General features: G+C 41.5%; 1 protein-coding gene across 4 annotated transcripts in view; it reads left to right on the top strand.

Annotated features, from left to right (window-relative positions):
* Positions 1–24,331, top strand: part of PPP6R3 (protein phosphatase 6 regulatory subunit 3) — a 126,847-nt gene that overhangs the window by 23,537 nt on the left and 78,979 nt on the right. For all 4 annotated transcript variants that reach the window (XM_060019445.1, XM_060019447.1, XM_060019446.1 and 1 more), the window contains one exon: positions 15,088–15,240. The gene's annotated coding sequence lies outside the window, so the exon portion shown is untranslated. The remainder of the gene's footprint in view (positions 1–15,087; positions 15,241–24,331) is intronic.

Consider the following 24,331-nt stretch of genomic DNA (forward strand, 5'->3'; position numbering starts at 1 on the left):
CCCTACCGGGGATTGAACCTGTGCCCCCTGCAGTGGGAGCACGGAGTCTTAACCACTGGACCGCCAGAGAAATCCCAATATATACATTCCTTTTAATATTCTTTTCCATTATGGTTTATCACAGGTTATTGAATATAGTTCCCTGTGCTATACGGTAGGACCTTGTTGTTTATCCATCTTATATACAATATTTTGCATCTGCTAATCCCAAACTCTCAATCCTTCCCTTCCCCAACCCCCTAGTTATTCTTTTTTAACGAAGAGTAATATTTGTCTCCTTTTCTTTTGTCTGTTGCATTATCTGTTTTATCGTATTAACTCTCTGTTGCTTCATAACAATTATCCCCAAACTCAGTGGTTTATAACACCAGTAAACATTTAATATCTCATAGTTTTTGTGGGTTAGGAACTTGGGAGCGACTTGGCTGGGCCATTTGGCTTGGATGTTATCAGCCTCTGAAGGCTTGACTGGAGTTGGAGGATCCTTCCCAAGGTGGCTCATTCACATGCCTGGCAAGTTAGTCCTGGCTGTCGGTGGGAGGCCACAGTTCCTTTTCATGTAGGCCTTTGACAGGATTGCCGAAGTGTCCTGTCCCCAGGACATGGTGACTGACTTTCCCCTGAGAGAGTGATTTGAGAGAAATAGCACCAAGTGGAAGCCATCATTTTTATGACACAACCTCAAAAGTCTCAGTGCATTTAACAGCGGCCATGGCTCATGGGCCCAGCCGCTCCACGGCATGTGGGATCTTCCCGGACCGGGGCACGAACCCGTGTCCCCTGCATTGGCAGGCAGACTCTCAACCACTGCGTCACCAGGGAAGCCCGTGGACATATTTTCAAACACAACAATTGGTAGGGTTTCTTTTATTCTGGATATGAATCTTTCAGGAGATACAAACATGGTGAATATCTTTGCCTACTCTGTGGGTTGTCATTGTGTCTCTGGAGGAAGAGGAGTTAATGTAGTTCAGTTGATTAATTTTTCCTTTATGGCTAGCCCCTTACATATTACTTTGAAGAAAATCTCAAAATAATTATCTTGTTTCTTCTGTAAATATGTCAGTATAGATCTTTCAAAAATAAACTTTTTTTTGTTTTAACCATAACATAACCACAGAACTATAACATCTAAATAAAACTCCCACAAAGCAGTTGCTTGATACTATCTAGTACCTAGTCGGAGTTGAAATTTCCAATTGTCTCAAATGTGATAATTTTTATATATACAGTTTTCTAATTTTGGCAAATCAGGATCCGAATAAGGTCTACCAGTTAAAACAGTTCCCCCTACCTCACTTGCCATCTGTGGAAGACCTCGATTTTTTTTGTCTTGTAGTATCCCCACAGTGTCCTCTGCCTTGTAAGCAGGTGGTTGTAAGTTTCTCTGTTTGGGCGTAACCTTTCCTGCAGTCTCGCTCATGTTGTCTTCTTTGGTTGTGATCTGTCTCTGGAGGTTGAATGTGGACCCAAATTGAAATTTTTAAAGGGCTTCCAACCTAAATCACATTGAAATCCATTCAGATTATAGTTCTAGACTTAAAATGTAATAATGTTTGTTTTGAAATGTACTCTGTGTGTTTGTGAGGCCATCTGAGAGTGCATTTTTTGTTTCTTTAGAAGACCCCACACTGACTGTAAGCCTTGCCCTCTTGAAGATACCACACCCTCTCTAGTTTAAATGTTGCAGGGCATAACATAAGGTGGTGTGATACTTTTTGCAAAGCCCCACCTCCCAGGTTTTTTGTTTTGTTTTTTCACTTGACATATTGTTGGTACAACAATATTATGTTAATTTCAGGTGTACAGCATAGTGATTGGATATTTAAATACATTACAAGATGATCACTACCTAAATCTTATTAATTAGACTTTCCATGTTAACCGTCTACTTTTTTTTTCCCTCCTTATACTGTCCACTAGCTTTCCTTCTCTCATGGCTGATTTTTTGAGTTGTGATGACTAAGTTTTAAGGGTTGATGACTCAAAATCTTTTTAGGCCACCTTAAATTTCCAGTCTTCCCCAGTTTCTGACTTTCCCTTCTAGCAGAAAATTTAGCACCGAAAAATTACAAAAATTAATGACGTAATTAGGATGAATGTTAGAGAAGTAGACAAAGTATTTCTTAGAATTCATGTATGTGTAAAGTTTCAACTTAGTTGTTTTCTTAACAGTTCTGAAACTGATTACTGTGATTGGAACGAGCTGGGTAGGTAGAAGGAGATTGTCACTTTGTCTGTATTGTTACAATAGTTTAGAAGAATGTATTTGTGTATTATTTGTATAAATTCAAATGATTTATTGTAAGAATGCAAACTATGAAAAACAAAGAAGGCCTTTCCCTGACTCCATGTCATGGGTTTCCTTAATGAAAGGGTGACTGGGTGCAGTGACCCTGCCGCGGTACCAGCTAGAAGTCAGGACATCTGGCTTTGGTATGCTCTGCAGAGCAGGTCTCAGTATACATTTGTTGAATTTAAAAAAAAAAAGTTGTTTTAATACACATAGTATTTCATTTATTTTTTAAAATTTATTTTATTTATTATCATTTATTTTTGGCTGTGTTGGGCCTTCGTTGCTGCGCGCAGGGGCTACTCTTTGTTGTGGTGCGCAGGCTTCTCGTTGTGGAGCACGGGCTTCTCTTGTTGTGGAGCACGGGCTCTAGGCACACGGGCTTCAGTAGTTGTGGCTCACGGGCTCTAGAGCGCAGGCTCAGTAGTTGTGGCGCACGGGCTTCGTTGCTCCACGGCATGTGGGATCATCCCGGACCAGGGCTCAAACCCATGTGCCCTGTATTGGCAGGCGGATTCCTAACCATTGCGCCTCCAGGGAAGCCCAAATTGTACTTTAAAAGTATGGTTCAACTTCAAGTAAGAGCTAAATTTTCAGTGTTTTGTTTTTAAATGAGTGTACATAAAGGATACCAATTGTTGACCATAATTCTTTCAGCAAATATCTGGGTGCCTGCCCAGTGCCAGGCCTGGTGCTTTCAATGCTTTGGTCACATGTGGTTTAAAAAGATGGCATGCTGGTGCCCTCAGTGAATCAGGACAGTGTCTCAATAGAGATACAGTGCAAGCTACATATGTAATCATAAATTTTCTAGTGGCCTTATGAAAAGGAAACAGGTAAAATTAATTTTAATGTATTTTATTTAACCCAGTAATACAAAATATTGTCAGTTCAGCATGTCATATAAAATTATTAATGAGATATTTTCACTTCTTTCTTTTGTACTGAGTCTTTGAAGTCAAGTGTATATTTTACACGTACGTACTTCTCAGTTCGAACTAGCTATGTTTCGTGTGCTTAAAGCCTTATATGGCTACCACAGTGGACCGCATAGATCAGATTATCACCACTGTTATTATTGCTCATGTGGAGTGGCAGAGGACACTGAATAGGAACGCAAGTAAACGGTGGCTTACAGGGCCAGGGGAGATGCAAGGAGATGAAGTAGGAAGCTGTTTTTGTCCTCCGGGTGGTGGCAGAGGAAGATGAGGAAGGGGAGATACTCAGAAGATGGAGTTGACAAAATTTTGATGAATTGGATATTGGAAGGGAAAAGAGGAGCCAGACTCTGTCTTTTACAACTGGGGTGTGCCTTTTCTGGGACAGGGAGAACTTAGTGAGGAAAAGGTTTGGTTGCTGGTCAGTGTATGATAGAGAGCAAAAACCCGTTTAGGAGATACTAAATTTAATGTGCTTGCAAGACATCCAAGGGGAAATGTCTGCTAATAGTTGGGTACCTGTGTTTGAAGTGCAGAGATGGCCTTAGTTGGTTTTATAAATTTGAATCGCAACTGTGTTTACAGAGGTATATTTAAAAACCTGTGGAAACGGCTTCATTTATTCAACAAAACCATTTTTTTTTTTTGAAGTCTCCCCAGGCCTTGTTTTGGTTGCTTCGGCAACAGGGTGAGTAGAAGACATGGAAGTGGACACCCCAGCCACTGTAGTCAGCTGGGGAGAGTGTACCTAGGTAGTGTCCATAGTCTGAACCCTGTGGGAACCTCTGCCTCGGAGGAGACCGAGAGGTGGCCAGTGAGAAAACAAGGTGGGTGTGATCTCAAAGAAGCCAAGTGAGGAGAAGGTGCCAGTAAGGAGGGTCTCCTGGTGAACAGTACTGAATGCTCCCGAGAGCGAGGTTGAGAGGAGGACAGAAGAGTTTCACTTAGGTTTAGCCCCATCTGGAGGTCACTGGTGACTTAAAAAGGCAGTTTCAGTTGAGTGGTACAGATTGGAATGAGCTGAAGAGGGAATGCTTTGAGACAAAGGGCTCCTTTTCTTACTTTTAAATAACCACTACAAACCATTGAGGAGACAGGCCCAGTAGAAAAATGAACAAAGGATATAAACAGACAGTTGGCAGAAAAGTGAAGTATAAATGGCTCTTAGACATGAACAGTGCTCTTAAGAGAAAAAGACGTTGTTGGGCAAGGGTGTGAAGAACCAGGCATACATACTTCCATTGGTGGTGGGAATGTGGATAGCCATGACCTCCAATGGCTATTGTGCAGCTAATTAGAAATGAACATTAATCCAGCAGTTCCACTTCTGGGAACCCTGGTATTTTTTGGTGATAGTGAAAATTGAAAACTAAATGGTCCATCAGTGGTGGCCTGATTAAATCAACTGTAATGTAAAGGAAAGTCAGTATCAGCTAAAACTTTTTTTTTATTTTTTGGCTGCGTTGGGTTTTCGCTGCTGTGCGCGGGCTTTCTCTAGTTGTGGCGAGTGGGGGCTACTCTTCGTTGTGGTGCATGAGCTTTTCATTGCGGTGGCTTCTCTTGTTGCGGAGCGCGGGCTCTAGGCGTGCGGGCTTCAGTAGTTTTGGTACGCAGGCTCAGTAGTTGTGGCTCACGGGCTCTAGGACACAGGCTCAGTAGTTGTGGTACATGGGCTTAGTTGTTCTGCGGCATGTGGAATCTGCCCAGACCAGGGCGCGAACCTGCGATTTTTAGCCACTGTGCCACCAGGGAAGTCTCGCTAAAACATTTTATTCTTCAAAAGGTAGAATTTGGTTTTGTTTTTTCTACCATGCTATAAACCAGGGACTTTGAGAGTGATTCTTTCCCCCCATTTTAAAAGATTGAAAAAAATATCAGTGGGTCTGGTATAGGCACAGAAGGTATGTGAAAATATGCCTTTGAAGAGCGATGTTAAGCCTGTCATTCTCTCTTGACTTTCTGCCTTTTAACACACTTCACATGAATTATTAGTCTATATTCCCATCTCCAGATACCTGTTAGGGTTCTTTTTAAAGGATCCTGTCCTGTTTTATATATGTTCTGAGTTGTATACCACAGGAAAGATGGGTATAACATATCTTACCAGCTTCATGGATGAATTCACACTCCAGTTTGCCTTATTGCATCTAAAAATAACCATAGTTCCTATCGTGAGAGCATCATTTTACTTGGTTTGGATCATTGATAAAGTAAGCGAGCATCTGATGTTGTCTGAGAAAGCTGGATGTAGCAATGGCGATTATACTACAGCTGCCTGATGGAGGAGGAAGACTTCCTTTGTCCACCTTCTGTGAGGGAAGGGACAGTACAAACCTCTGTGTGCTATATGTTCTCCTGCCACCTACGTTAACCCGGTTTTACTGATCTTCCTGCTTTGGAGAAAGCAGCGTGTTCACATATGGACTTAAAGCAAAAACGAAAACTGGGTACACCCTAATACACCAAATCAGTCTCCCAGCAGAGTACATTGATACTGTAGTGGGTTGGCCAGAAAGTTCGGTTAGTGAATATGTTGTTCAATAAAGTTCTTCGTGAAAATGAAAAATGTATCTTTTATATTTACTTAAAACCGAACAAACTTTTTGGCCAACCCAATATAACTTTAAATTCTCTGTCATTGGGACTCTCTACTTTAAGATCTTGTTTAAATTTAATTAATTTCATTTAAGAGTTTGAGTCTGTGGTTATTCATTGATTCCTTTTTCTTCATTTCTTAGAGTATCCTGGTTTCACTTATATTTCTTCTTAGAGCCACAGGAAGAAGTAGTTGAGAGTTTGAAGCATCTTAAATGATCGTTTAGTCTAATCATCTCATTTTACGGATATGAAAACAAGCTCAGAGAGATGAGTTTACTTGCCCAAAGGTTGACTGAACTGAATGCATGCTCTCTTGGTCTTCCCCATTAAATTTGGTGAAGTGAGGAGTAATATGATACCCTTGTATCATCAGGGTGAGGTAACCTGCCATAACTTTGAGGTGGGTGTGTGGTTTTATTTTTTTGGGAAGATTTTTATGTATTTATTTTTTGGCTGCGTTAAGTATTGGTTGCTATGCACAGGCTTTCTCTAGTTGCGGCGAGCGGGAGCCACTCTTCGTTGCGGTGCGTGGGCTTCTCATTACGGTGGCCTCTCTTGTTGCGGAGCACGGGCTCTAGGTGCGTGGGCTTCACTAGTTGTGGCACGTGGGCTCTAGAGCGCAGGCTCAGTAGTTGTGGTGCACGGGCTAAGTTACTCCGTGGCATGTGGGATCCTCCTGGACCAGGGCTCGAACCCGTGTCCCCTGCATTGGCAGGCAGATTCCCAACCATTGTGCTCCCAGGGAAGCCCGGGGTGTGTAGCTTTAATTACACTGCAGCAGTTTTAATGAAGGCTTTTTTTTCCCTTCGGGTCCTAGTTGCAGCACGTGGGATCTTTGTTGCCTCATGTGGGATCTCTTTAGTTGTGGCATGTGGTCAGGGATCTAGTTCCCTGACCAGGGATCAAACCCAGGCCCCCTGCATTGGGAGCACAGGGTCTTAGCCACTGGACTGCCAGGGAAGTCCCGAGACTTCATTTATATGCTGCACTAGTTTATTTTTAGTCATGGAGACAATCTAATGGAACTCTCTTTATATTTTTTGGTTGAGAAAGTTGAAGCCTAGAGATGTAAACTTATTCAAAATTGTAGACCATAAACATTTATCCTGTGCTTAGTTTTTAATGTGAGTCGGAGCAGTGCTGCCCAGTAAAATGGTATTCTTTGTTTGTCAGCGTGGCTATTTAAGTTAAAAGAAAATTGAAAATTTAGTTCCTTAGTCTTACCAGCCACATTGCAGGTGCTCAGTGGCTGTGTGTGGCAGGTGGCTTACTGTATTGTACAGTGTAGGTCTAGAGCATTCCCCTTAAAACAGTTTTTTTTGATAACTTTAGAAGTTTTAGTGGTGGGCACCAAGAGTTATGAGTATGATTAGAATTGCCAGCTAGAAATCAGGTTTGTGTTCAAACGTAGGAGGAAAAAAATCACTCAGAGCTTGTGGCAGTGCTATAACCAGTTGTGACTTGGGCCCTTTCTTGGTTCGTATTTCATCTGTTCTTTAGGATAGTAACCAAGAGCCTATATGAAGAAGGGCTCTTCCTTTTCCATCTGTCAGGTATCTTGGTTTGCCAGTTGAAAATCCCATCCTTGGGTTGAATTTTCAGTGATACATTCATTCATCTTCATGCTGCTTAGCATGTTTTCCAGTCTCTGTACTTCTATTTCACATATTAATCACTTGGTTACTAAGATGCCCTACAAAAAGTTTGATGTCTTTCTTGCTTTTGTACTCAGGATTATGGAAGTTTTTACATCAAATTAAGCTTGATGTGTAACCATGGCTGAGCCAGCTAAGTATAGCTTTGGCGATTGGAATCATGTAGTCTTCTGTACCATTGCTGTACATCTCTGCACACTGTTGTTGTTGTAAGAGGCAGCGTTGGATTTCTGGGCTTTACTTTGGATGCTAATTTACTAATTTATGATTTGGCTCGATTTTAATAGCGACTTAGATTGGTTTGGCTTTCATGTACGATGGCAGTGATTTGAGTGTCCATTAGGGTGCATAGCCGGACGATGACGTAATCCAGTCAGGTGCCAAAGTTTTTACTTAGTCCTTTACGTACTTGATTTTGCTTTTAAAAGGTGGTAGTATGGATTTACCTTGGGTGTTTTATACTTTAAAAAGCAGTCTTTTTGCATTCTTGTCACAGTAATTTTTGATTAATGCTTTAGAAGCCTGTATTCTTGCCACAGCTTGTATTAAATTGATTGGTTCTGAAATTAGCTGATAGTTACATATATGTGTGTATCTATGTGTATATATATATATATATATATATATATAAAATACATACGTATATATTGAAAGATGCCTCTGAAGTCATCCAAATGATGTTACTTACTTAGTTTGTTTCTCCCAATTATGAGTGGTTGTGTGCTCATTTTTGATGATTTTTGTGGTCAAAATATGGGGTTTTTTTTTAAGTTGCAGTGTGCTAGGCATTGAGGATAAAATGGTGAGCAAGACCTCATAGAGATGGAGTATCTTCCCATCTCATTATCTTGCATCTCTTTAGACTTGGGTGGTTTGGAGAGCATTTGTGAGCACATTTGCAGAGATAGGATCATTGAGATCCACATTAAAATGATAACTCTGATTGAGCTGGCCTACCTTAGGGCTCCCTGATGTTAATAAGAGTAGACTTGCTTGCTTTTGTGGGTCCAGGCTCTAGGCTGTATCACCTGTCTGTAACTGAGAGGTTGTCTTTAGTTGTTTGTGTATGATATGTGACACAAGGAGAAAATATTTTCTTGCATGTTATGTAATAGCTACGGCTTCCTCTTGTGAATTTGCATTTGTGAAGAGTATCATGGAATTTATGGTAAAAAGTCATATGAGAGCATAGGGAGCAGGTTATTATTCCTTTTTCCCCAAAGTGAGTTTTTAAAAAATAAATAAATTGAGGGTTCATTAAGGGTTATTTGGAGCGTCCTTTCTTCTTATTCTCAGTGATAAAATAGGAATAATACCTAAGAGGTTTGAGAAGCATGTGTATAATGCTGGCACGAAGGGTTTGTAAGGGTAGATATTCATTCTTGCTATTCTTGAGTTCTGTGACTAAGCAAGTACATATTTAGATACTCTTTAGCTGAGAATCTGTTCCTTTGCTGTTTTAGGCTAAACCAGCCCTCATTCTTGACTGATATTTTTATAATTATGTTCTTACATTCTCTTCATTGGCCTGAATCAGGATCAGTAGTATTGGAAAGAGGAGACCCTTTTTGATAGAGTTATGTTATATGCCTATGGAGGAAGATGTGGCTCCTTTAAGGAATGATTGGCAAAAAGAAATACAAAAGTAAAAGTGTATTATCTTTAAAAAAAATCTTGTTTTCCTTTTTTGAGGGGCCCCCTCTGGATCCATTTCCTCTGAAAGAATAACCTAATGATGTCAACTGCTATAGACTGAATGTTTGTCTCCCCTCTAACATTTATATGTTGAAACCTAATCCTCAGTGTGATGGTGTTGGGAAGTGAGGCCTTTGGGGGGTGATGAGGTGTGAGAGTGGAGCCCTAATGATTGGAATTGGTGATCCCAGAGAGTTCCCTCATCCCTTTCTGCCGTGTGAGGACACAGAAAGGGCTGTGATCTATGAACCAGGAAGGGGGTCCTCACCAGACACTACAGATGCTGTGATCTTGGACTTCCTAGCTTATAGCAGTGTGAGAAGTAAATTTTTGTTGTTTGTTAAGTCATCTAATATATGGTATTCTGTTATAGCAGCCCGAATGCACTGTGACGTCAACTAGTAAGCTATGTATTATATTCTTTATTAGCAAATCTGTATTTTTCCTCCTTTAGCTTGTATGACATTGTGCTGTTGCTCCCACTGCCTTTCAATAGTCTGCTCTCTAGCCATGCCCCTTTCTCATTTTTGTCCTTTAATCATGATGTAAAACTTATGGTTTCCTAGTAATTAAATACGACGGGAGAATTCCTCCTTTTTCAGTTTCTGTATTCTTTGGGAAGAACTTTTCATCATCCTTATGGATTCCACCATCATCTGTATGTTTTAACTTTTAACACAAACATTTGTTTCCAGCTTAGTTAGGTTTTTTCCGGTGGGCTCATGTCATAGTTTGCCTGGATACTGTCAGTTCAGTTCGTTCCAGGCCAGGATCAGGAACTCTTTTGTCTTCATTTCTAAAACAGTGCTTTTCTCGTTTCTCCTTCACCATCAGCACCCTCTTGGGACCCACAGGCTTAAAGCAGAATTATTTTTTTCCATTTTACTTCTCTCTCCATTTATTATTTCACCAAGTCCTGCTTCATTCTTTCTGTAATTTAATTTGCCCTTGTCCATGGCCACTGGCACCATATTTAAAGCTTTGATTACTTTATTTTTATATTAGATTCATAAATTTATTGAAAGAGGAAGAAAGTTTAGAGTTAACTTAGTCCAGCTCCTTTATTTTGTAGATTAAGAAATGGATACTCAGGTCAAATGACTTGCCTTAGGTCACACAACTAATGAGTAGCTGATGTTATAGTTCTCTGGTCTCAACATTTAATACTCCTTCCCAGTCTAGCATTCTTCTTAAAATTTTATTTGAAAAAAATTTTTGTCAGTTTTGCGTATCTCCATTTAAGAGTGAGCTAGCTTTAGGAGGTTGGATAAGATAAGATGACAGCACTTTTTAGCCACCCCTCCCTCTTTCCCCCTTCCCTGAAGGCGACTATATTACTTAGAACTCTTTTAGCCAGTTAAAAAACACATATTTACCTCCATATGTGTGAAGAGCATACTGGAAGAGTTCATAATTACATGCATGCTTGCTGATTTTTTTAGTTTTAAGCACATCTATTGATTTCCCTTTCTGAAAAGATATGGAAGATAAGGATTAGCTTACTCTTTTTCCCTCACTGCACCCTCTTCCCCACATTCTGTCTTCCCCATCTTTCCAATACAGTTTTATTGCAATTTTGGTTAAATCAATATTTATCCATTATTACTTGGGATGCTATTTATAATGTCAAGTAGTAAATTATAAATACTTTTCCTAAACAACTTCTGGTATTCCTTGGAAATGTTGTGTCAACTTTTTTTTTTTTTTTTTAATGTACTAGTCACTAATTTAGCCTCACACTTTTCACCAGTTACATGTTCAGGTATTCCATCAGCTTTATCTTTTTGAAGAAATTTTTATCTGCTCCAGACTGGACGGCTTGTCCTCCCTGCTGGGAACACATTGTCTGCTGGGACCCTGGGAGTTCATTTTGCCTCTCTCCTTCATTGAATTTCCTGTTCCTGTTTCTCTGTTGTTTTAGTGGAGCACAGTCTCTAGTAGTTTTCTGTGAGGAAGGGGGTGTGAGAGGGTAAGTCTTTTGAGACTTTCTGTGTACTCTTGATTGATAGTTTGGCTGGGTATAGACTTCTGGGTTGGAAGTCATTTTCCTAATGTATTAGTCTGCTAATTATTCTCAGTGCCCTTTTAAATAATATCTCTTTTTTTTTTTTAATTTGATGGATACATTAACTTATCTTTCTGAGGATAATTTTTTTAATGTACTCTTTTTCTTGTATAGTCTTTACTCCATCCTGCATTTTTCTGTTTTGTTTTGCACTCTACGTTTCATGATAGAGGCTTTCCTGAGATGTTATTAGAACCCGTGGTTTTCGTTCACATTTAGAGTCGGGGTATATACACACACAACACATAGAGTTGAATCATACGAAATTGCCATTCTTTCTCAGCTTTGTTCACTATCTTTGAACATACTTAGTTCTCAGATCTTCATTTCTAAATCACACCCTCCACTAAAAGGAACCAGGGCTCCTTGGAGAAATGGGTGATTTTAGAGCTGGGGCAGAGAATGTACAAGATTAATCTAGAACATGTTGTTATGCAAGGAAATAAGGAAGTACTCAAAAGACATGGAAAGCACACAGTCCTCTGCTTGAAGGGGTTCCCACTGGCCAAATCTGGGATAACTTGAGCATCAGAATGAATGGTGATATTCATAAATAAAATAAGAATCCGTGAGTCCACACTGATAATGAATGAATGGGAAAAAGGGAACATAACCTTACTGGAATTATAATGTCAACTGATAAGTGTAGAAGGAACAGTAGATTTACAAAATAAACATCGTTTTATAACTGTCAGTAACAGTTGATTAAGACAAGAATTGCCAGTGGATGCTAAAACTATTGGGTGAGTGTTTTAAGAACATAATCTCAAAATATCTCCCTACAGATTATTTACTAGTTAATTACTAAGGGGAAACTGGTTATTTTACAGTGGAGAAATGAGGCAAATATCATCTTAACCAAGTGATCAAAATCCCAATAATGGGACACACAGACATTATCTTACTACTTATGTGATACTCTAGGAAAAACAAACCTCACTTACCACTTTTGTGGTAGTACTGCCAGATACTTACACCCTATATTCTTCAAAGATGCCAGTGAAAGACAGAGAATTGCTGAAGAACTGTTTCAGATGGAAACATGACATTAGGTGTGATCCATGATCTGGATTGAGGTGAAGGGGGATTGCCGTAAGGGACGTAGAGCAGTTGGCAGAATTGGAATGTGAACTGTAGAGTCTGTATGGGACAGTTAATGTGTTGCATTCCTGACTTTGTCGTTGTGGAAGAGAATACCCTTGTTGTTAGGAAATACACAGCGAGCTATTTAAAGGTAAAGGACGTGATGGCTGCAGAAGATGGATGGAAGAGCAAAAGTGACACAGTGATTAGTTGTGAACCTAGGTGAAGGCTCTGTGGGAGCTTCTTGTACTGCTCTTGCAGCTGTTCTGCAAGTTTACAATGAAGACTTTTAAAGAAAAGATTGGAGTGAGGGTGGTTGATTGGAGCCCCCATTCATGGGTGGGGGCTCAGTGGCTGTGAACCTTTCAGCAGTGTGATGAGTTGAGCTCCTTTGGTTGGGAAGTCCCCAGTGTCAGGATTTTCAGGTGTTTGTTTCTTGAGGTCAGTGATTAGAAGACACTTTCAGTTTTCATCCTGGCTGGGAATGTCAGAGCCCAATAGGAGAATCTGGCTGGGGATGGGGTGGGCAGTTGAGGGGGCCTGTCTCTGCATTCTTTCTGCAGTTCACACAGTCCCTCTGTTTTCACTGGCAGGCCCACCCTCAGCTGTGCTGGAGTCACCATCCTTTTTGGCTTCCTTCTGTCATCTGATGGGGCTGGGAAGGACAGAAGAAGGCAATGAGATTTGGGAATCTAAGTGTTCATTATATAGCTTTTTCAACTAGTATTCCTTTTGCTCCCTAATTTTGTTGGTTCTTGGGATTATGCCTTTAAAAAGCAAGACAAAACAACCAAAACAGTTCTTTTACTGTACTTTTAGAGGCATTTCAATGTGTCTTCAATATACATTCTTTACCCAGGAGTCCCAATAGTGCATTTATATACCATTTCATTCTGTTTTGTATCTTTTGATCTTGTTTCCCACATTTTCACAATTTAGAAAAAACCAATTTCTTATCATCAATAGTATAGACCCTCTCTTTCCCGTAATTAGTCTAAGGGAAAAGACTGAACAATTAAACAAAGACCTTTTTCCAGAAAAGTGGGTTATGTCTCAGCATACTTGTTACAACTTAATAAGCACCTGGATTTGTGATGCTCTGAGCGGGTTGACAGCTGTCTTATCTTTTGGCTTCCCTGGATGGGAGTGTGCAGCACAGTGAGGCAGGCAGGTTGGTACAACTCTGCTGGGAGTCTGTGATTGACTGACTGGCTTGGAAGTGGGTGAAGTGGGTAATCTTTTTTTTTTTTTTTTTTTTTTTGGCTGCATTGGGTCCTTGTTGCTGCACACGGGCTTTCTCTAGTTGCGGCGAGTGGGGGCTGCTCTTTGCTGCAGTGCGTGGGCTTCTCATTGCGGTGGCTTCTCTTGTTGCAGAGGGCGGGTTCTAAGCATGCGGGCTTCAGTAGTTGCGGCCCACAGGCTCAGTAGTTGTGGCTTGCAGGCTCAGTAGTTGTGCATGGGCTTCCTTGCTCTGCAGCATGTGGGATCTTACCCGACCAGGGCTTGAACCCATGTTGCCTGCTTTTGTAGGTGAATTCTTAACCACTGCACCACTAGGGAAATCCAGAAGTGGGTGATCTTGGCTGGTGGGAGAAAAGATTGTAGATCAGTTGAGGATCCTACAGCTACTCAGATTAAATGTCAAATGTATGTATGTGTGCGCAGGCGTGTGCATTTTGTGGAGTATATAACTTCATTGGATTTTTAAAGGGGTCTGGAACCCCCAACACAGAGTGGTTGTGATGGGACTAGAATTACCTATGACATTTAGAAATGTACTCTTTACACTAACATGCTAAGTTGGTCATGTCTAAACACTGTGGTGGCACATGATCTGTTCTTATGATTTAAAGCAAAAATTTAGGTGATCAATTAAACACTTTTTTAAGTTTTTGTTGAGAAAACATTTCACTGGTAAAATGTTTTTTAGAGTCAAATATTTTCTTCATTTTAAACTAGGTTTGTTACAGTTTTTGTTGATTCATTTTGTTTCTTTTAGCAAGTGGTTAGCATTGTTTCTATTTATTTTGAGGGAAAATGTTGAGTTGATCAGAATGTAGTGTGAATTTTGTGGAACAAAGGCATTAAATAAATGGCATTTATTTTGAGATGCCTTGTAGACTGCACCCTTGTAGGATTTCTGATTGGTATATTGTCCATAGTTTGTGTCTTTTCCTGCAGTATTTAGTTATAAATGAAGTGCCTTGGAAGACAGTTTAAATTTATAGTCCTTTCATGTGAAGCATCTGGTTAATTCACATTAGAGACGGGATTCAGCTGCAGCTAGTACTTCAGTGAACTTAATGTTCTGCTCATAGTTCCTAGTAAGTTACAGTTGTTTAAAGGTATTACACGGGGCTACTTGGGGACGTTTAGAGGGAGATACTTCTAAAACTTGTTTTAGTGTTGTAAAATATGGTGCCTTTGTAGTTAACCCTGTGTTGAGTAAGAATGTCATTGATGTTTTCATAAGACAAAGATAAGCGTATGTATTTTTTCTTATTTGCTCACTGATAGTGCTCTTATTACTGTGTATCTATTTCTGGGTTATTGTTTAGTGTAGGATAAAAGCTTAGGTAGAGGGATGACAGTGCCTTTTTTCCTCTTGTTACATAGAAAAAAATTCAATTAGCTAGTACTTTTCAATCCTCTGAGGTATAGTTGTGTGTGAATGAAGACCTTGAACCAGTATTTTTAATGGCAGCTCCCATCCGAACAAAAGAGAACACGTTGTCATTTTTGCTCTTTTTTTCTTTATAGGGGAACTTCTGTTTCATGTGCACCATCCCGCTTTATTCTGCTAATCTGCTAATGCAGTAAATTGGAAGACAACCGTTGCCAGGATAACCTGTAATGGGCAAGGAGCCACAGAAAAGAAAACATTTCTTTTAATTTTTAAACTTGGTTTGAAAGGTAAGGTCACTAAAGTTATGAGGAGTTTCATGAGTTACATCAAGGAAAGCAGTTTTCTGACTTGAGACCCTGGAGTCTAGGTGGACCTGGTCTGGGTCATCACTTTGAGCCAGGTACCACCTGGCTCCGTGGCGCTATGGTATTTTTAGGAAGTTAAATAACAGGCTCTGTAGTTTGCTCTGGTATGTCGTAGAATCTGCAGCACCCATGGGATTCCCAGTTTCCACAGGATGGGGGTTGGGGTGGGATTGAGCTGGGCCCTAAGGACTAGACAGGCCTAGTAAGCTGATGTAGCATGCCAGAGAAAGACTGCTAGTAGCGACCCAGCTACTGCTTCTAGGTCACCTGGCTCTGTGTGTGTGTGTGTGTGTGCGCGCGCGTGTGTGTGTGTGTGTGTGTGTGTGTGTGTGTGTATGAGAGAGAGAGAGAGAGAGATTTGTGTTTGTTTTACACCAGCCAAAGGACATCTGGCTTCTAGCCAGCCACCTGACTCTTTTGAGTCTTAATTGCTATCATTTTGCAACTCTTTACTGAATTTTTTTGTGAAAGACCAGAGGTTTCCTTTGCATATTTGGCTTTTGAGTCAATTGGCACTTAATAGAAAGTGGCCCAGTAGGACCTTTTTGGGGCTATGCACACATACTTAATCCAATTTCATTTGTTCCATAGTAACTGGAGGAGCAGGTGGGCATAAACCATTTAATCATCTACCTTTCAGGCTTCACTGTCTCAGGAGATACTATAGTTGTTCTGTTATAACAGGTCTCTGCTTCTAATCCCCAGGCCCCAATCTTTCCTAGGCAGTAAGCCACTTCGCCTGTGCTCTCCCCCACCTCCAGTCCTTTGTGAATAACTCTTCCTCAGCATCCCCTTCTGCTTACATAGTGAAGCACCAACTCTTGTAGAAAGGTTCTGATTTGTCCAGTTTTTATCTTCATATTATTCTGTATAAATCCTGATGGGGAGAATTCCCTTTAAGTAGTCATTCACTCTGAGCACCTTGTCTCATATGGTTTTGTCTGTTTGTTTTTGCTCATGTGGCCCAGCCCTTCCTTTTCCTCTGCCTTGGGATAGGTTCTAACCCATAGGTATGAACTCTTCAGTTTCTTACCTGCCTGACTGAGTGGAGAATTCAGTTGAGGGTTCAGATATAAGAAGTCCAGTAGTATGCAGTGATAAGCTATGATCTGACTGTCAGATTCATTTATAGTTAAAACAATTATCCATTTTTCTGTTGTGATGCTGGATTTCAAAAACTAATTTTTTTTTTTTTTTTTGCGGTACGCGGGCCTTTCACTGTTGTGGCCTCTCCCGTTGCAGAGCACAGGCTCTGGACGCGCAGGCTCAGCGGCCATGGCTCACGGCCCCAGCCGCTCCGCGGCATGTGGGACCTTCCCGGACCGGGGCACGAACCCGTATCCTCTGCATCGGCACGCGGACTCTCAAGCACTGCGCCACCAGGGAAGCCCGGCTTCTTTAACTTATTAACAGGCGACCTTAGAAACCAGCTTTGATTGAAGCTTTGTTTTCATTTTTTTATTTTTGTGAAGAAGTTCTCCTGTAATAAGATACTCCATTTAACATTTTCTGACTTTTCTGACTGTTCCTTTCTTGTGAGTTGGGAATACTGTGATGACCGCTTAGTCTGGTAATGTCAGCATATAGTGTATTTTAGCACAGGGATGGTATGATTGCATAATAAACAGTGCTTTGCCATCTAATTTCATAACAAAATAGTTCACATCCCATTTGTACCTTAAAAACACAACATTTGAAGTCCAGATTTTCTTTTCTTGTTTTGACATGTTGGGTGTGCACTTATAATAATAAAATGTTGCAGTACAGCATATGGCACTCTGAGCACTGTTGAGTTATACCCGTGTCACTGCGATTTGGAGAGCGCCCAGCTGCAGTGCAAAGTGATAGCACCGTATGTGGTCTCTTGTGACACCTGCTCAACTCTGCCCTGGTAGTGTAAAAGCAGCCAGAGACAGAATGTAAAGGATGGTGTGACTGTGTTCTGTTAAAACTTTATGGCCACTGAAATGTGAATTTCGTAGAATTTATACAAGTCACGAAATATCGTCCTTTTGATACTCCCCCACCCCCACCCCCAAAGAGTTAAAAAGGTAAAAACCATTCTTCGCTCAGGGCCTGTATTTATAAAAAAGGTGGCAGACCAGATTGGGCAATCTCAGTATGGTACCCCCAGGTATCCTAGGTCTCTGGAGTTGCTTCACACACTCATGGCAGAAAAAATGGGGTGGGAAAGGACCTAAACTGAAAAGGTACCATTGTGGTTTTTGCTGTTGGTTGGATTTTTCTATTTCTTTGTTTTTTGTACGTAGGAATCTTAAGTGCATGTAGTCACCTCAGAGTCTTTCTGTTAGATAGTCTTTTATAATACCCTGATTTTAGATTGTGCTTATATTTATAGAGCCTGTCCTAAATGCCAGGAATTGTGCTACTTTATATTTTCTTTCTTTTCATAATTTTTTATTTTATCATACATAGGTACATAGCTTACATAGGTGCATAGTTTAAAAAGTCAAATGGTATCACAAGATTTATAACAAAAAATAACAATCATCTATTTCATCTTTCCCATCCTATCCCCTCCTCATCCCAGCCCCTAGTGAGTAAGTGAGTTACTTACTCACTAGGAGCTGCTACCTCCATCTCTTAGCTGTTTACTCATCTTTATTACTTCCTTATGCATTTCTAAATTATATACCTGTAGGTAGCAGTTTCTAATCTGTCTTACTTCTAATTATGAAGGTTAAGGTTTAGCTCTTATATGCATAGCTCTTTCCCTCTCACATCTCCCAACATAGTTAAAGCACAACTTTGGTTAATATCAGTAATAAAAGTATGTATATTTTGGTTAATTAATCCCTAAATCTCTGACTTAATTTGCAGAATCCTTCTCAACACGGTAACATACATCTGGCAATACACTTCCTTGGACATATCCTTTCCAGAGCCCTCTGCCTCATGGTTTACTCCAAACTGGTTCCTCTTGACTTCGTCTGTAGCTGCAGGTGTCCCCCCTTCTGGGAGTCATCTTTGCTTCTCTGTGTGTTGGATCCCTGGTCTCATGGATTCCGTGTCTTCCTCTCATGGCTTACTGCCATGCTTTAGTGAAGCCCATTCTCCATCCAGTAGCTTCCTCAAGAAACTCTGAATAAATCTTTCAGACCTTCCAGGTCTAAAAATGTTCTTTTCTAGAATTGCTATTGAGGAAGCTGATGTCATTCTGATTTCCAGTCCTTTTATAAGTTTTTCCTCACTAGAAGAGTTTAGATACACTTTTTTTTTTTTTAATCTCCGATACCACGGGCTTTCACACTGTGTCTTAAAGGATCTTTTACCACTCAACGTGGTGCCACATGTAGGTCTTAGGGGGAGAGTCACTTCTTTATGCTCTGAGAAAAAACATTTTTTTGACAAGGGAAATCAGTGGTGAATTATAATATGTTCTAAAACTTTTGTTACTTGGATGTTGGACTTTCGGAATTGTTTCTCCATTTTCTGTCTTTCATAAATTTGTTGGCATTCTCCTTGGCTGTTGTTTCCTTTTCTTTGTCCTTTATTGTTGTTTTTCTAGAGCTTCCAGAAGGGCAGAGAATTGTGTAGGTTTCAACCCACTAAGCATCTGGAAGTTGGCAGAATCCTTTGCTATTTTCTTGTTGAGACTCCATGTCAGCCCAAATGTAGCCATGCCTTTTATATCACATAGACTTTGAGAAGAAATTCATAAAACAGTGTGGTGATCATTTAATATAGTCTTTCTGTCCAGAACGGGAAGTTGTCTGTCGTTGCCCTCATAGAGAATCATCCAGGCTTCCAGAGGACCTCCAGCCTTGGGGTCTTGAAGGTGTTGGTGTTCCTAACCTTTAGCAAGTTCCTGCATCTTCTGCTCACAGATAGGACGGATAATCTGTCCTTTTCACTCACTGGCTCTCATTTTCTCCCTTGGGCACTGTCCGTGATAGTATAAAAGAGCTTCGAGATATTCAAAGCTAGTTATTTTTTCCTCCAAGTGGCAAGTCCTTCTGTCACCCTGGTCCTCTTTGGGTGCCATGTGGTTGGCAGTCTCTTCATCTGCCCCAGAACAGGATATGATATTGCTTGGCATGAGCTGATCTGCCCAGGGAAGGCTTCAATAGAGTTAGTATCTCCCGTGGTCCTAGATGCAGTTGATCTATGACACATTCTGAGGGTTACTTGCTTATTAGTCACAGCATAATACAACTTTATGTCAAACTTATAAGTAACTAAAATCTTTGGACTTGTTTCTTTCTTTTAACAGTTTTCTTAGGCCTAGCAACCTCTACCCCCCACCCCATGTCATGCTTTTCAGTTTTTATTTTAAAAGGACTTTACATTTAACCATGTTAAGTAAATTTCTCTTGGTTTCATCATGTCAGACAGCTTTTAAATGCTGATTCACTCGTGTTTTCTGTGCATTTGGACAAACCTGTGGCATTCTGGTCAGTCAGCTCTGATAGCACCACTGGCCACAAGAGCTGAGCTCCTCCAGTGTCACCACCTACGCTCTTTGGGCTGAGCTCCCAGCCAGCTTGTCTGTCAAGTGATTCTTTTCCCTGCCCATGAAGACATGGGATTCCCGTCCATGAGTGTATCCCAAGAGCCATTAGATGGCAGGTTAGCCTGCTGCTGTTTGCCTTCTGCAGGCTGGCCTGGGGCTGGCTTGTGCTCTCGATGACTGCTGCTGGGACCGGTCGCTCACCGGGTGTTCCATGCTGGTCCTTTGGCCGTGTGCCGTGATGGGAAGAGCACAGACTTGGGAGCGCAATGGGCCTGGGCTTGAGTCCCAGCTCTGGCCAGCTTATTCACTAGCTGTGGTCTTTGGTAGATCATCTCACCTCTTAGAATCTTAGTTTTTCCATCTGCAAATGAGAGCGAAGCCTTGAAGAGTTGTTGTGAGGTACAGATAATGTATCTAAAAGCATCAAGTCCAGAGTCTGGCATATGGTAGGCACTTAATAATTGTGAGCTGCTATTAGTCATTTTTCCTCCTTTAATAGAAAGTTGCCGTATCAGGCCATTTACTGTTATTGTGGAATAGCTAGAAGAGATTAAGGGGCTATAAAGACTGTAAGCAGTGTTCATGTCTCATGTTCTACACTGAGCTTGTATTCCTGTGCAGAGTCTCAGCAGTCCAGGAGTCTGCTTTGCTGGTAAAATATTCATGACGGAAAGCACTTCCTAGAGGTTAACAAGTTATTACTGCTAGTCTAGGGACTGTTGAGATAGCCCTAAATGCTTTATGATTATACACATTATTTATGTCTTATATATGTATGGCTGCCGTGGGTCTTCGTTACTGCACATGGGCTTTCTCTGGTTGCAGCGAGCAGGGGTTACTTTTCGTTGTGGTGCGCGGCCTTCTCATTGTGGTGGCTTCTCGTTGTGGAGCACAGGCTCTAGGTGTGCAGGCTCGGTAGCTGTGGCTCGCAGGTTCTAGAGCGCAGGCTCAGTAGTTGTGGCGCACGGACTTAGTTGCTCCGTGTCATGTGGGATCTTCCTGGACCAGGGCTTGAACCCATGTCCCCTGCATTGGTAGGCGGATTCTTAACCACTGCACCACCAGGGAAGTCCTGATTATACACATTCTGATTAAAGTTTGCTGGGCAAGGAAGAGCGAAGGTTAAAAAAAATGGGGGAGGGGACCTTTAAAATTTGTGACCAATTTGCCATGTCTGTCTCTGTTATAGAGTTGCTTGTAACTCCAAATTAACCAGGGTAGTTAGCTCGTTCTTAAACTGAAGCTTGTTTCTTTTTTGGCCTTTTTTCAATGGCATCTCAATATGCTCTAGAATTTCTGATTTGGAAAGGCTGTTCTCTTTGGGCATCTTGTCTGTAATGGACATATGAATAAAAAAGTAGCCACTGTCACTTGATTCAAGTTGGATGACTCACAAACTGCATATAACTGATTTCACTTAGTAAAAACATGGGCGAGTTGGATTTTCCAAGGCTTTCCCCTGCACTGTGTTAGTATAGAGTTCTCTTTCTAGCTCTGCTGTTTTCATACTGTTCCTGACTTGCTTAGGACCAATCTTCCTCCCTACAGTTTTATTTATTGTATTTACTTTTTGGCCACGCCGCACAGCTTGCAGGATCTTAGTTCCCTGACCAGGGATTGAACCTGGGCGCGAGCAGCAAAAGTGATGCGTCCTAACCACTGGACCACCAGGGAATTCCCATCCCTACAGTTTTAGATTAGGAACTCTTTTGGGTTATTTCAGATGACAGGTGTTCTAATCGCATCACGTTTCCTCTGGCTCTCCAGTTACATGTCACTTCTTTCTGATATTTCAGATTTGTTGACAGCTCTGCCTGGTTTCAGAGATTCAGAGAATTCTGGATGCTTGAGATGGAAAACCCTCTACTTAGAATTTTCTTATTTGTGCAGGCACACACGCGCACACACACACAGAATAGACACCTAGATCCAGCTAGGTTTTCCTTGCCTTTATTGCTTTGATCTCTAACAAGGCTCCTGGCAAAAACCTGATTGCCATTGTGTCATCCTCATTACTTGTCTTTTTTCTTTCCAACCCCTTAGTCTCACTTTAAAAAAAAACTTGTTCTTAGTATAAATAAGTCATGCTTTGCATATACTCATATTGAAGTTGTGGAAATTATGCACAGAAATTCATGTCCACTTGCATTTTCATAATGAGAACTTGTAGAAGGACACATCACTGTACTTTAGTGTGGACTCCATGACAAAAGTGAGGCTGGACTTTTCTTGATTGGCAGTTGGCTGTTTAAATATAAAAGTGAAGTGGGCGATTAAGATCACACCTCTTGCCTGTCCACAGCATCTTAGAGGTGTATTTGGAGTTAGCCCCAGGGTGTGGGTAGGCATTTGTTTTCTGAGGATCGTGTGTTTCCCAGGTAGCTCAGAATTCCAAGGGCAATCTATAAATTTGTATCATCTGATACCTAAGTGCAGCTAGGAATGAAGAAAACATGAGAATTAGGCTTTGAGGAATTATGGGTGAAACTGGAGGGGGGATAATAATTTAATGTGAAATTTCTTAGGGAATAACTTGGTTTTCAAAGTAGAGGCTGTTGTAGGGCCTCGCCATCCTCTGCGAGTTCTTAAAACAGTCTCTGGGTCACCGCTCTTTATCTAGGCTCACCCCTGTCCAGTCCATCTTTCACATTGACAGCATTTAAACTCTAGATCTCATCTTGTTGCTCGTTTGCCTTGTCTCACCTGACCTCAGTGTCCCACCTCAGTGGTCTTGTCTTAAGCACTCCCTTCCCTATCCCACATTTTAGTCATATTCAAACACATGGCCGTTCTGGGAACAGGTTAGACCTCTTCCCCTCTCCGCCTTTGTGGGAGTACAGCGTCTGTTGAAAATGTACTTGCCACAGCTTAAATTTCGTCTCCTCTGTGTCATTTTCCTCTACTTTTCTTGAGTCATTTGTTTCTGTATACTGTGTTAATCTTTGCTATAGCTATTTTAATGTGCATTTATCTCAGTTAGAACGGACTGGCTCCCTCCCTCGCTTCTGCAGCAAGCCTGCCCGGCTCTGCTGTGCATTCGTGCATGGCTCTTTGAGATCTGGCTTTGCGTTGCCTAACCTTTCCTAGTGCCTTCTGAAAGTCTCTTTCTTCTTGTCATCAGGACTTTCTCCCTGCTGTGAATTTCTTGAAGCTCCAGGGTCTATCCTCCATGCTTGTAGGATCACCTACTGAGCCCTACCTGTCTTTTGAGGCCCAGCTTAGGCCTCATTTATAGCAAAGTCTTTTCTGTCCAGGCTCCCCTCCCTTGAGCTCCCTTTCTACAGAACAAGCTTGGAGTTTATGCCATTTATTTTCTGTATTTTCTCTGTTCTCAGTTTTATTGTATTCTTCAAGGAAGTAGGCACCGTTATCATATTACTCCTGCATTCCCCAATACAGTGCAAATTAGTGCTTTAAAAGTACCTGTTACGGCTTCCCTGGTGGCGCAGTGGTTGAGAGTCCGCCTGCCGATGCAGGGGACACGGGTTCGTGCCCCGGTCCGGGAAGATCCCACGTGCCGTGGAGCGGCTGGGCCCGTGAGCCATGGCCGCTGAGCCTGCGCTTCCGGAGCCTTGTGCTCCGCAACGGGAGAGGCCACAACAGTGAGAGGCCTGCGTACTGCAAAAAAATAAATAAAAGTACCTGTTGATTAATATAGTGCATATTAAATGGATTTTACTCCTTTATTTACTACTCTGAAAAGCTGAAATATCAAAGAAAGTTACAAATTAAAACTGGGCAAAGCATCTACAACATCTGGATGGTAGAAACTTGATTGCTTTTGATACGTTCTTTGGAAGAAGCAGTTTCAGAGCTAATACAACGAAACTGGCCCTGAGTTTGTATTGCCCTTTCCTCTAAAGAAATTCGTTATCTCTAACTGGCACTCTGATACTTGCTTTGATTAGTCTAGTGTTCGGGTGGGGGTGAGGGGACAACTGTATGAGTTGGATACCTTTGTTAACAGTGGAGAGGCAGCTACTGGGTAGACTTCCCAGTCCTTTGTGATCTTTTTCCTTAGTACTTAAAGAGAACTGCCATCAAAGCCCAACTGTTACTCCTTCCCGATGTTGCATGTTTCTGCCTCTTCGTGTGAAAATTATAGCTTTTGCCTAGGCCTGGAGCGTTGCTGTTGGGGGAGTTTATCATTAACTTATAACACAGAGCTGACCTCCCTTCAGAGTGACTCTGCACTCTGCTATTTATAGATACTTTCCTCTCTGTCCCTTCCTGGTGGCGTGCTGCTCTCAGTGTACAGAGTGGCAACCACCAACCCTTCTTCAGCCTAGCCGTCCCCCCATTTGGGTCTTGTTATATGTGGCCCAACTCAGTTCTCCGCACGCCTGAATCCAAGCCCAGGGGTCCTGCAACTCCAGGTGTCTGGACACTGGCAGAAGCAGGAGAGCCAGTAAGAACAGCCTTTCAGCAGCTCAGTTTGTTCACTACACCCTGTTCCCAGGCTGCTGGTAAACTCGGCCAAAGGTTTGGGGTAAATGTGCCTGCCCCTCGCGGAGTAATAAGCACGTTGTTTTGAACCTG

Source organism: Delphinus delphis, chromosome 8 (genome assembly GCF_949987515.2).
Source record: "Delphinus delphis chromosome 8, mDelDel1.2, whole genome shotgun sequence".
Classification (NCBI taxonomy): Eukaryota; Metazoa; Chordata; class Mammalia; order Artiodactyla; family Delphinidae; genus Delphinus; species Delphinus delphis.